At 36.3% G+C, this 11,947-nt stretch overlaps 1 long non-coding RNA gene across 1 annotated transcript; it reads left to right on the top strand.

Annotated features, from left to right (window-relative positions):
- Positions 1-4,102: 4,102 nt before the first annotated feature.
- LOC116870605 lies at positions 4,103-11,505 on the top strand. Its single transcript, XR_004383257.1, has 4 exons — positions 4,103-4,181; positions 6,469-6,646; positions 10,302-10,379; positions 11,353-11,505. It is a non-coding gene; the product is annotated as an uncharacterized LOC116870605 (long non-coding RNA).
- The last annotated feature ends 442 nt before the right edge of the window (positions 11,506-11,947 follow it).

The following is an 11,947-nucleotide window of genomic DNA, read 5'->3' as shown; positions in this document are numbered from 1 at the left end:
ACTGTTAGGGTTGATACTGAACTGGGGGTTCATTATCTTATAAACTTGAAGCAAATGTATATTTCTGAAGGAAATCAGCTTATCAATCTCCTAAATATATGGAGTTCTTACGGTCTTTTTATTCAATCAAGTTCTTCAAGATGCCTGTTAAAAACCATGTCATTTACGTAAAAAACAAAGGATAACAAAAAACAAAACTTTTAAATTTTTGGGATGGGAATGTCTTAATTATAAACCAAACTTTTTTCCATTATAATGTATTTCTAATCTGGACCAGCATCTCATTTGCACTTTATAATAACATCTATGTTCTGACTTAAGTAGGTTCTCATCCAGGGCTTTCCCAGGTTATAGGTCAATGCCAAATCAGGATTTGTATGGATGAACCATTCAACTCCCAAGTTCACAGATTCTTGGCCTTTGCAACTTCAGTGAAACCATCCCCCCACCATAAACCTCATTTCAATCACCCATACACATAGCTACTCTTTGGACATTGTCACTATTCAGAACTGCTCTATCCTTTCATTTTAAACTCCTGTTTTTGTCTTTAGTTTGTCTAGAGTTTAACTAATGAGTGTAAGGTCTATATCTATCTTGCTTACACAATCTTTCAGAGCCTTATTTCTTGATATTATATTCTATATTCTATACTTATTTGTTTATCATCTTTCATTCCCCTTATACTATAAAATCCATGAGGGCCTGAACTTTGTTTTAATCACTGCTGTGTCCCCATCCTCTAGTATAGTACCCAACTCATCATATGTGCTCAGTAAATACTAGTTGAATGAATAAATAAATGAATGCTCTGTCAACATGACACCCTGACCATGACCTGTGGCCAACAAATATGCACTGCATAAGTGAATAATGTATAATAATAGCCAATACTTACTGAGTGTTTAAACTGTGCTGGGTGATTCTACTTGCTGTAAATGGATAAATCTCATTTTATTCACAAAATGCCCTATGGACTGTGTGGTATTATAATTGCCATTTTATAGATGAACAAATTTAATTATGCAAACATATAATTAAGCCAAAATAAGTTTAGATACCATGTAATTTCAACTAAGACATAAAGAAAAGAGGGGGGAAAGACCTGAAGACTCCTGCAACTTTCCACAATGTAACAGCAGGCTATGCCTACTGAGGACAGTGGGATGTGGATACCTTAATTCCATCCTCAGCAAAATATTTCTTTACCTCTATCTTTTAAAAATAATGATCATTGTAATGTATCCAAGTTTTGTTTGGGAAACAGTTAGGACAAATGTATAGTCTGTTTCCATGTCCAAATATCTCTAGCGTGGTTGGATGCTACTCACAAAGCAGAAAGGAAGGAGATTCACAATTCTGAGGTGTCTCTTCTCAAGCATTCTCTCCTTTAACCCATTCCCTTTCTGAAAACAAAGTGTACATAATGCTTCAGACCACCAGAACTAGTGAATTAGAACAAATATCAACTAGTGAAATCTCTAAGCAGTGAACTATTTCTACAATGATCAGGCCCTATCCATTTAGTTCTTTAAAGACTACATTTAACACTTTCTTTTTAAAGCATTACATACTTATTGAGAATAGAGTCTTTGCCATCTACAAGAGTGCAATCTTGATCCATATTGAGGATTTTTCCTAGGACTTTCACTTTAGTATTTTGGTTGGGGTAGTTCATGCTAATGATGAAAGAGACAAAGTGTCCTGTTTTGCTTTTGTCTTCCCTCCCACTGGAAAAGTAATCACTGACATTCAATAGCTTAGAGGAAAATTAACCTTACGACTGAATTAAACTTTATGATCTGTGAATTTTAATTAGGTGAGTTTTTCAATTGCTCCTATAACAAGCTAAGTTGTCAAATAGAAATAAACTAAATTGTGGAGAAAAGAATTGATGTCAAAGGTCTAATTTAAAAAATAAAACAAAGTAAAACATGCTGTACCTGAAATGACTAGGACTTGAGTGGTCAACAGCACAGAAGTGGCAATGTATTTTGAAACTTTTATAGTTTAACTTCGAAGAGTCCATTAGACTTCCGTTTGTATAGAAAGAAGGTCAGGGAGAATACCCTGCCACTGCAGGGTACAGTCAAATTTTATCTCTCCAGGAAATCCATCAACAAGGAAAGAAATCAGTCATACGCCATACAAAGTCAAAAACAAAATTAATTTAGGCACTCTGGAGATAAAACCCTTACACACAAATCATTCACTTTTTAACTCCATAGAAAACATAAAGTTGTATTCAACAGGAAGTAAAATATATACATCAATCCCATGCTATTGATTGGTAGATGATAAGGATAAGGATGATGCGTTGCCTTACTTGACAAAGGCTCCTCCTCCCCCTACCATCTACTATCCTAATCTATTTTACTGTTTATTAGCCAATGCATTATTTGACGGGTGTCTCCATAATTAATGATTCCTTCTCTTCTAGTTGAAAAAAAAAAAAGCCCAAAACAAAACACACACATAAAACAAAACCTTCCTTTGACTATACAGCCCCACTAGTTAACATTCTAGCTCTGTCATTTCCTTTTCTACCAAGCTTCTTGAAAATGAACTAACTTTCATTCTATCCTCAAAACACTGTAATCAACCTTCTGTCACTACAACTTCTTCCCAACTCCTTTCAAAATACCACTAATGACTTCTGGTTGCAAATCCAAAGAACAATTTTTAGTTCCTAGCTATTTGATTATTTCTTTTGCAACATTTGCCATTGTCTCCTACTCACTCCATAGGGGTTTCTCATAGACCAGTTTTCCACTCACATTTCTATCTACTTCTCCTCCATCTCATCCATGGACTCCTCTTCTTCCACTATCTACTGAAACAGTGTGCAGTTAAGGATTCTATCCTTTGGTCTTTGAATCCTCTCTGATTCCCAAATCTTTATACCTTAGGTCCCAGAAACCTATATGCAGCTGCCTAGTTAACATGACACATTGTTATTTCTCCATAGACTTTCAAACTTAGCACGTGTCAGAAGGAACTTATCCATTCCTCTACAAATCTTCCCTTCCCCTACACCTCTCTCTAAGTGAATGATCCTGCAATGCACTTGGGCACCAGAGTCAGAAGTCTGGGAGAATTCTGCTCCCTTACTGTCTCTTCCACTGTCATGTCTGTTCAGCATGGCTTTTTTTCCCTATATCTCATAAGTACCCTTTAATATATTCCCTCATCTCAATACCATCTACCTTAGTTTTGACATTTATAACTTCCCTTCTGGATTGTATCAGTAGACTCTATATGTATCTCTTCTTGTCACCCGTGATTTTTCTCCTATCATCTCTCTGCTTTCACATTGCTTGTTTCAAACAAAGTAGATCTAAGCATTTCTTCCCCTGTTTGAATTTTGGTAACATCTAAACATTTTTCCTTCAACATCCCAAAATTTTACAGGAGTCTTATAGTCCAAGGTAAAGCAATTAAACTGTATTTTAGGTGCAGTGAGAGTCACTAGAAAGTTTCATTTAGATGGTGATTGTAATAATTTGATTGACATTTTGATAAAATTATTCTAGCTGTATGAGTGATTATAAGGTGGGAAAATTAGAAGTGGGGACATCATATAGGAGGTTAGCAGTCCAAGTGATTATGGCATGCACAAATGTATGAATTGTAAAGATAGAGAGGAAATTCAAGGAATTCTGTGGAGAAAAAGGTACAGACTTGCTTTGGGGTTTGATATACAGAATAAGAAAATAAGATGCTAAAGCAAGTGGTCAGATAATTGTGCTGATTACTCAATCTGAGAAAAAGAGACTACAATAAGAAGTTTTGGTGGATGAGCATATGGGGATTGGGGAGAATCAGGTGATCTGTTTTAAGACATGTTAAAATTTGAAATTCCTATCAGACGTATCGATGGACTGAACTATGTCCTCCCACTCCATCCATATGGTGAAGGCCTAACTCCCAATATGACTATACTGGGGATAGGAACTTTAAGAAGATAGTTAGGATTAAATGAGGTCATAAAGGTGGGGATGATCTATAAAACTAATGTCCTTTTAAATTCTCTCTCTTTCCCTTACTCTCCCTGTCTCCCTCTTCTCTCTCTTATTCCCTCCCTTCTTTCTGACAGCAAGTCCTCCTGAGGACAGCAAGCCAGGAAGAAAGTTCTCACCTCAAACTGAACCTTGATATTGGACTCTCCAGCTTCCAGAACTGTAAGAAAATATATTTCTGTGGTTTAAGCCTACTTGATACCTAGTCCTTGGTATCTTGTTATAGCACCCTGAGCTGACTAAAGAGACAGCTTGGTGAGATAATAGTTTGATGTATTTCCTTCTTTCCAAGCTCTATTCAAACAACCATGTTATTCTGTACCCAACTGAATGAAGGTAAGGATCTGACTGTAGAATCCAGAGAAAAGGAGACTTCTTGGCTTTGGATCCTTTTAAAACATGAAAGAGTGCCTAGCATGGATAGAATGACTGAACAAGACATTATGCAGATCAGGCCTTTGCTCTAGCATGCCCTCACACCACCCCTCCGAAATCCTATTCCCTTTCCTGATAGACATAAAAGAAGATATTCCCTGAGATGAAAAGGAACAAAGAAATGGCAGTGACGAGAGTAGAGAGGTTGGTGGTACAGGTCAAGAGGGCTAGACCTAAATGGGCCACATGGACGGGAAAGGGGACTAGCTTAGCAAAGGAATTAGCACTGAGGAACATTGCTAAAATACATAGGAACCATGTGGAAGTCATAACCTGATGAATGCCCTGGCCTACTTTTTATGCAATCACAGTCCATCCCTTGTGCCCAGAGGTTATGCAAGCTGTTCTTTTCATCAATGTCTAATAAAGGCATCTCTTCAATAGCTCCTGGCACTTCTCCCAGCCACTGCTCAGCAGGAGTGACACCTGTTGGTTCTTCAGATTTTGCTTGACTCTTCTCTGACTTACCCCATATGGACAAGTACACAAATCATTTTTCAATATCCCAGTGACTCATAATACTTGAGAAAGCCCAGAATAGTTAGTGGGGAGATGGTGGTCTGGAAGAGAGACTTCCTACACCTGTAGTGAGTGGAGTAGAATAACAAATGAGGCCACCTCGTGATACTTCCCAAACTGAGACAGTGATGAAATTATTCAAGTAGGTAGTTGGATATGATTCTGAAGTTCAAAGGAGTCACAACACAACAGAGAAATATAAAACCATGGAAATGGATGAGATCACATAATGAGAAAGTTCAGCCAAATAAAAAGGGAAAGCCAAGTCCTAAAAAATAATAATCATTAGAGAGAGCACCAAAGAATAAAAGAAGGAATGGCTGGTGTGGTAGGAATATAATCAGGAAAACAGATACAGAAAGCAAGGCCAAAGAGGGCTCTGATAAGGGCCTACATGTTATGTTGTAGGTTGGTGACAGGTCTAGTAAAACAAGAGCAGAAAAAGAGTTTATAGGTTTCAATGACATAAAGATCAGCATCAATGAAGATATAGGAACAGAGCCAGATTGGAGCAGATTGAAAAATGAAGAAGAGTGAGGAGGTACAGGCAGAGTGTGTAGATAGCTGTTTCAGTAAATTTGGATGTAATATGGGCCATAGAAATGGGTTAGTAGTTAAAGTGCTTAAAAACCAAACATACTCTCTTTTCTCCTCCATCTTTTGGTTTTTCAACATGGGAAATATTGGAAGATGTTTACATTTGTGGAAATGCCCCAGCAAAGATGGAAAGATTAAGTATAAGAAACAATAGTAGAAATAGATTTCTATATAAGGCAAAAGTAGAGGCATTGACCTTTGATTAAAGGAGAGATACTTCTTCCAACACAGCAGGAAGGAGCAAGGCAAAGAGTGCAGATGCAGGTAGCCTGTAAGTTTGGTGGTGGGAAGATGAGGAAGTTATTATAAGGTCTCCTATTTATTTTTTTAAAAATGAGGCAAGATTATCAACTAAGAGTATATATTTAAAAGGCAGGAGAAGAGGGAGATTTAAGGGGAGAAGAAAAACTGGTAAGAAATGTCTTGAATTCCAAACTGAGCCTAAAGAAAGACATAACAGAACTACTGAGCATCATTCAGACCTTATTTGGAATATATAGTCACAAATTTTAAATGAATCCATTAGCCTAGTTGTGTGACCCACTACCTTCAACAGTGGTTTGGGTCCAGAAGAGAAACAAGAAAGACAGATTCTCTTTTCATGTGTACAGTGGAGGGAGAAAGGAAAAGAATCTGAGGGCATTTGACTATGACTCTTCTCTGAGATAACACTGTTTCCTGTGTATACTTTGATTGTATTTATTATCACTCAGAACTGTGATTGTTGGTATGTGCATGCTTTGTAATTAGACCATGAGAACACTTTGAATAGTCTATATTTCACCTCTATAGTTTCAAAAATCAGTTGGCACTAAAATGTTTGCTGGAGTTCATAGAAAAACCTTGGGAAATAACGTCAATATAAAAAAAAAAGCCATTAGATTCTTCTAAATTTCAGGAGATAGAGTGGACTTTAGCACCTTAGTTCCCATAGATTTAGGAAGCACAACCTTAAACCTGAAATGATTAAGCCCTAAGTGAAGAATTGTCATCAGAGCAGAGAATGCTGAAAAAGCATGAGTCCAAAGAAGAGCAGTGAGCCCTGAAGACTAATGCCTTCTTCAACATGGGCAGAGGTAATGTAGCATTGAGAAAACAACCCTCTGATGGTTAATGGCTACATGATCTATTTCAGCATGCTAGGGTTTCAGGGCTAAGGGGTGTTTTACAACCACCAAAAGAAGCTCCTTGCTGTAACACAAGTTAAAATATGCTGAGCACAGGGTTTTCATTACAAGAGACCTTAATAACTTACATAGCTTGTCTCACCACAGCCAAAAGTAGTTTCAGGGAGTGCTATAGGAAATTGGCCATTGGAGGGGGTATGAAAGATGGGGAGAGTGAAGTGACTACATGATAAAAGATCACTTCCATAGATATTTATTTAATATCTACTGTGTTCCAGGCACCGTAGTATACTGTAAAACTTCAAAGTATACAGCTTATGTCCAGACAGCCTGCTCTATTTAATCAGGGGCAATGTGTTGTGTTTATTGTGTGCACCTCTGTGTATATAATAAATTGTATTTACTTAAATTCTATGTCAATTTTTCCTAGAAAATGTTCCTTAGAATACTGGAGTCCCAGGAGATATTAATAAATGTTCTAGGGAGAGGAGAGTTTCCAAACACAAATAAGTTTTGGAAGCATTAGGTTAAACAATGGGTTTCCTTATGGCAGAACATCTAGAAGACTCTAAAGGGCTAATAAGTATTAGTGTTTTCTAAGAAAGGGGGAGAAAAGTAGTAAGTCGGCATTGCCAGACTTACTTGGTTATGGTCTTTTTTCACAAAACAACTTTTAATGCCTCAGAGGATTCATGTTTCATTGCTTGTGAAATTCTAAATTGTCTAATGTATGTTTTATATTACATATATATAGTGTGTATTATATATTCATATGTGTTAATTATCTTATTTTCCTATTATAGCCCCAAATTTGAACAAATTGAATACTTTATTAATCACAGGAACCATCAGTTCATTTTAAGAAGATGTTTTCATTCTAAATTTAGATATTCTAATCAGCAACCAATAGTTATAATTATACATATTCTTAAGAAGTTCATGAAAAGGACAATGGACTAAGTAAGAAGGTATGAAATATTTTATCTCAAACTAGAGCACCAAGTAAACCTTCAAGTCCCAGGAAAGATACATTTCAAAATATCAATTAATCCAAGTATTTTATAATATGCAAGAATGTTAAGATTATTTCAAAGCCTTGGACACTCAGTAAAATGATACTCGGTGCCTTACCCAGAGACTTTTATCCTTAAATGTCATAATATTCTAAAAATATTTAAGTCAATTTTACAAATAACTTTCAAAATTCATTATGCCCACAGAAACTCAGTTTGACTAATTGGACCTGTCCATACTTCTTAATTTTAACTAAGTATTCCCATGTTTCATATGATATTAGGTATTCCCATGTTTTGTATGATATTATTCATCTTCAGCTGTGTACTGCCAGACGAAGTAACTGAAGCCCAAGTGCGGCAATTACACAGTTAATATAAATGCATGACTCTCAAATGATTCAGGGATATCCATTACATTTCATGAGGGAGTTCCCTTCAGGGATTACATTAACCATATCTGTTCACTTTGGCACAACTGGCATGGACTTAAAGGCAGTTTATCATGGAAGTAATTTAAAGTCAAGAAAGGGTCAATGAGGCCCTGAAGAGTATAAAAATAGTGAGACTCTGAAGACTCCAGTAGCAGGCCATTTAAACAAAATTAAGGAAGGATATAAAAGAGATTATGTACCATACATTTTAAATGCAGGGAGTTTTAAAAAATCATCATAGACCTTAAGAACCTGTAGTGGTTCCTCATTATCTGCAAGATCAAGTCCAGACTTTCTCATCTGGCTAACAAAATCTTTCACTGGTTGGTTGGTTGGTTTGTTTGTTTGTTTGTTTAGATAGTTATTTCAAGATTTATTTATCTATTTCAAGATTTATTTATTTATTTTATAGAGAAAGAAAGAGAGAGAGAGAGCACAAGCAGGGAGGGGAGCAGGGAGAGGAAGAGGGAGAGGGAGAAGATCTTAAGCAAACACACTGCTGTGTGGAGCCAGACTCCAGGTTTGATCCCATGATGCTGAGATCATGATCTGAGCTGAAATGGAGAGTCTGAAGCTCAAGAGACTAAGCCACCCAGGCACCCGACCTTGTATTTCTTTCATTTTCTTCCCTTACCATACTAGCCTGCTCCTCACTTTCCCTTTCCTCAAAAACACCCATTCTTCCCACACCTTTGCCCACTCTTCCTTTCACCTGGGATTCCTTCTCCTCCTCCCTGCCTCTGAAGATTCAGGGCAGATCTTGCCTCTCCTCTGAAGATTTCGTTAATATGTAAATTGAGATATAAAAAGATATAAATTACCTGAGATCACATCACCACTTACTATTGATATGATTTTGTCAGGAGTATGAATATTTTCCTCTCCCCCCCAAAAAAACTTTCCTCTCCCTGCTTTAACTCTGCTTAAAATTATATTTAATTAAAAGACATAGAAGGGAACTTCAGCCGATTTTAGTTTTAAAATCTCTACAAATAATGTGTTGACATATAAAAATTTTCCAAATTCTGCCTTAGCTCTCTGTAAACACAAAAAATATACACCTTTATATTTAGAGACTACTGTAGTCAGCTTGAGCTGCTGCAACAAATATTCCATAGGATGGGTGTTTTATAAACAACAGAAATTTATTTCTCACAGTTCTGGAGGCTGCAAGTCCGAGATCAATGTGTTAGCTAGTTGGGTTCTGGTAAGAGCCCTCTTCTGGGTTGCAAACTGCCAACTTCTCCTCATATCCTGACAAAGCAAACAGAGGGCAGGCTACCCTTCTGGCCTCTTCTTTAAGGGTAGGAATCGAATTCATGGGCTCCACCCTCTTGACCTAATTACCTCTCAGTGGCCCCACCTCCAAATACCATCACTTGGAGATTAAGTTTCAACATACATTGAGTTCATAACAGAGACCATTGTCATTGATTTTGTTTAAATGGTTCTTAACAATGGCAATGGCTAGGAGAGTCTTACCCAACAGTGTTTCCTAAAGTCATAAATGTAAAGCCTAGAAGTACCTAGACTACCTCCAGACCCTAATGTGAGTTTCATTAATTCTAACACTGAAATTTTCTGATCCTTCTCTTGGAACTTCAAAAGCTGTCACATTAACTCTCCAAATTTCCCTGAAAGATAACAGGGCTTTTTATTTTAGGGGATAGTCACCACATCTTTACTCTTCCCCCATTAGTTACATGAAAGTTACATTGTGCTTCCCCTAGTGTCAGTTCTGAAAAGACTAAATGGTTTCAAACATTTGTCTAGAATATGTAGTGAACACTTACTCTGGTAATGGCCTAATCTGAGAATTTAATATTTCATTTAGAGTAGTAAGTAGAGACAATACAATGGAACAGTTAAAGCTATTGGCTATGGAGTCAGTACATAAAGCCAGTAGTCTTAACTGTGATACTGTACTGATACTGTAAACCAACCTCATGCTGTATGATCAGCTCTACTATGAGCCAGGCATGTGAATATATAAGAAGCATAGAAAAAATGATCACAGAGTTGATGATGATGTTGAAAACAATGATGATGAAAAAGACAAACCTCTGAACAGAGAACTAAAATTCCATCAATAAAGTTGCAAGTTCTTTCTCCATGGTGGATATTTAATAAATTGTTGCTTTATTTGGACTTTCTTAGACATACACTTCAGTTGGGAAAAAGTACAAACATTTGTAGAACATCCTGGAAGACATTTTATTGTAAAGACTTTGAGGGGTAAAATGAAATTTTCTACTTATTTCAAACAAAAGGTCAATGACAGTTCTGGACATATAGTCAATGCTCAAGGACTGAAGTTAATCAAAGTTGAGTAGTAAATACATACCCTAAATACTTTGTCCTGGTCAGAACTAGGGGAGTAGTACATCTTGTCTTATACTTTCTTACATATTTGTCTTTTATATTTTTGGAATTAATGTTTTGTGGTTTTCACAATTTTCCAGGAATTGCATAATAGTTTGATTTTGGCTTAGATACAAAATATAACTGAATATACCATGGGATTGGTTCACTGGATGTAACCTAACCTGCTAGGAAGCATCCACTTTTCAGTGTAGTTAATTATTTTTTTTCATTTTGATCATAAATATGGAAATTTCTGATATCATGAAATTTATTTCTTGGAAAAATATCCTAGCAAATAAAATCAACCCATAGTTGATGTGGTGGGAATCAAGTCATTGCCCAAGAATGATATTGAGTAAAGCAGGTAAATATGAGGAAACATATCCTAGTGAGACAGGAAGGCATTCAGGATAGTGCTAGCAAGTTTTCTTGTCTACACACACACACATTTCACTAATCCCTTTTTGCTTGAGTCTACTGTTAGTGATTAGGGACAAAATACAAGTTTTAGATAAATTATGAGAACAAATAGCAAATTTGTTGTTGGCTCTATGATATGAATGATTCTACCCTGTGTTCTATTAGAAATAAGAAAAAATAATTTGTAAAATTATTTCAATAGGTGTTGTAGTCTATGTAAAACTATGAGTGAAAAAAATAGTGAATATTGTGAAGGTGTTAAAGTAGAAGAACATGCTCCCAAAATGTGTGGCTCTCAAAAATAAATTTTATTTGGGAAAAGTCAAGAGCCTGTAGAAATATATCTCTAAAACTATAGCTAGCAAATTACTAGTTCAGGTACAGAAATAATTTTCATCATGCAGCATTTTTTTTTAATTTGAAGGAGGACCATATAACTTTACATAATGTAAACTGGAAAGGCAGCATCTTTGGACCATAACCTCATACATATGGTATCCTCCCAAGCTAAAGAAACACATAAAGAAGTTTAAATAGCATTCAGCCTCAAATGAAACTGGTTGGAAGAAATTGCCTTGGTAAGAATACCCAGTGGAGATAGAGCACAAGTTTTCAGGTGGCCCAAAACAAAGTGACTTCAACTTTACGGCAGTGCAATTGACAGCCTATTCAAGCCAGGCTTATTTAACATTCTACAAAATGCAGAGATCCAAAAGGCCATATTTCCCTGGCAGACATCTATGAAAGTGTGGATCATGGTAGGTCTCTTTTGAGACTAATTTAATGAATGTTTTAGCCAAAAGTATAAATACATATTGCTTCCCATAATGTGGATTTATAGTTCTGCCAATAATATACCAAATATGCACAAGCTCTTCCATTTTTATGATAGAGTGTCAGTTAATATGGTTTTCCCTTCCCCTAATATCATGACTCTCTCCCAGTCTTCCAAAGCAAGGTATGATGACATAAACACTATGGGGAAAAAAATCTAAGTACTGACACCATTTTTTGGAAGA

The sequence above is a fragment of the Lontra canadensis genome, unplaced genomic scaffold, assembly GCF_010015895.1.
Source record: "Lontra canadensis isolate GAN:19392208 unplaced genomic scaffold, GSC_riverotter_1.0 scaffold23, whole genome shotgun sequence".
Classification (NCBI taxonomy): domain Eukaryota; kingdom Metazoa; phylum Chordata; class Mammalia; order Carnivora; family Mustelidae; genus Lontra; species Lontra canadensis.
This window is presented reverse-complemented; position numbering and strand designations above follow the sequence as displayed.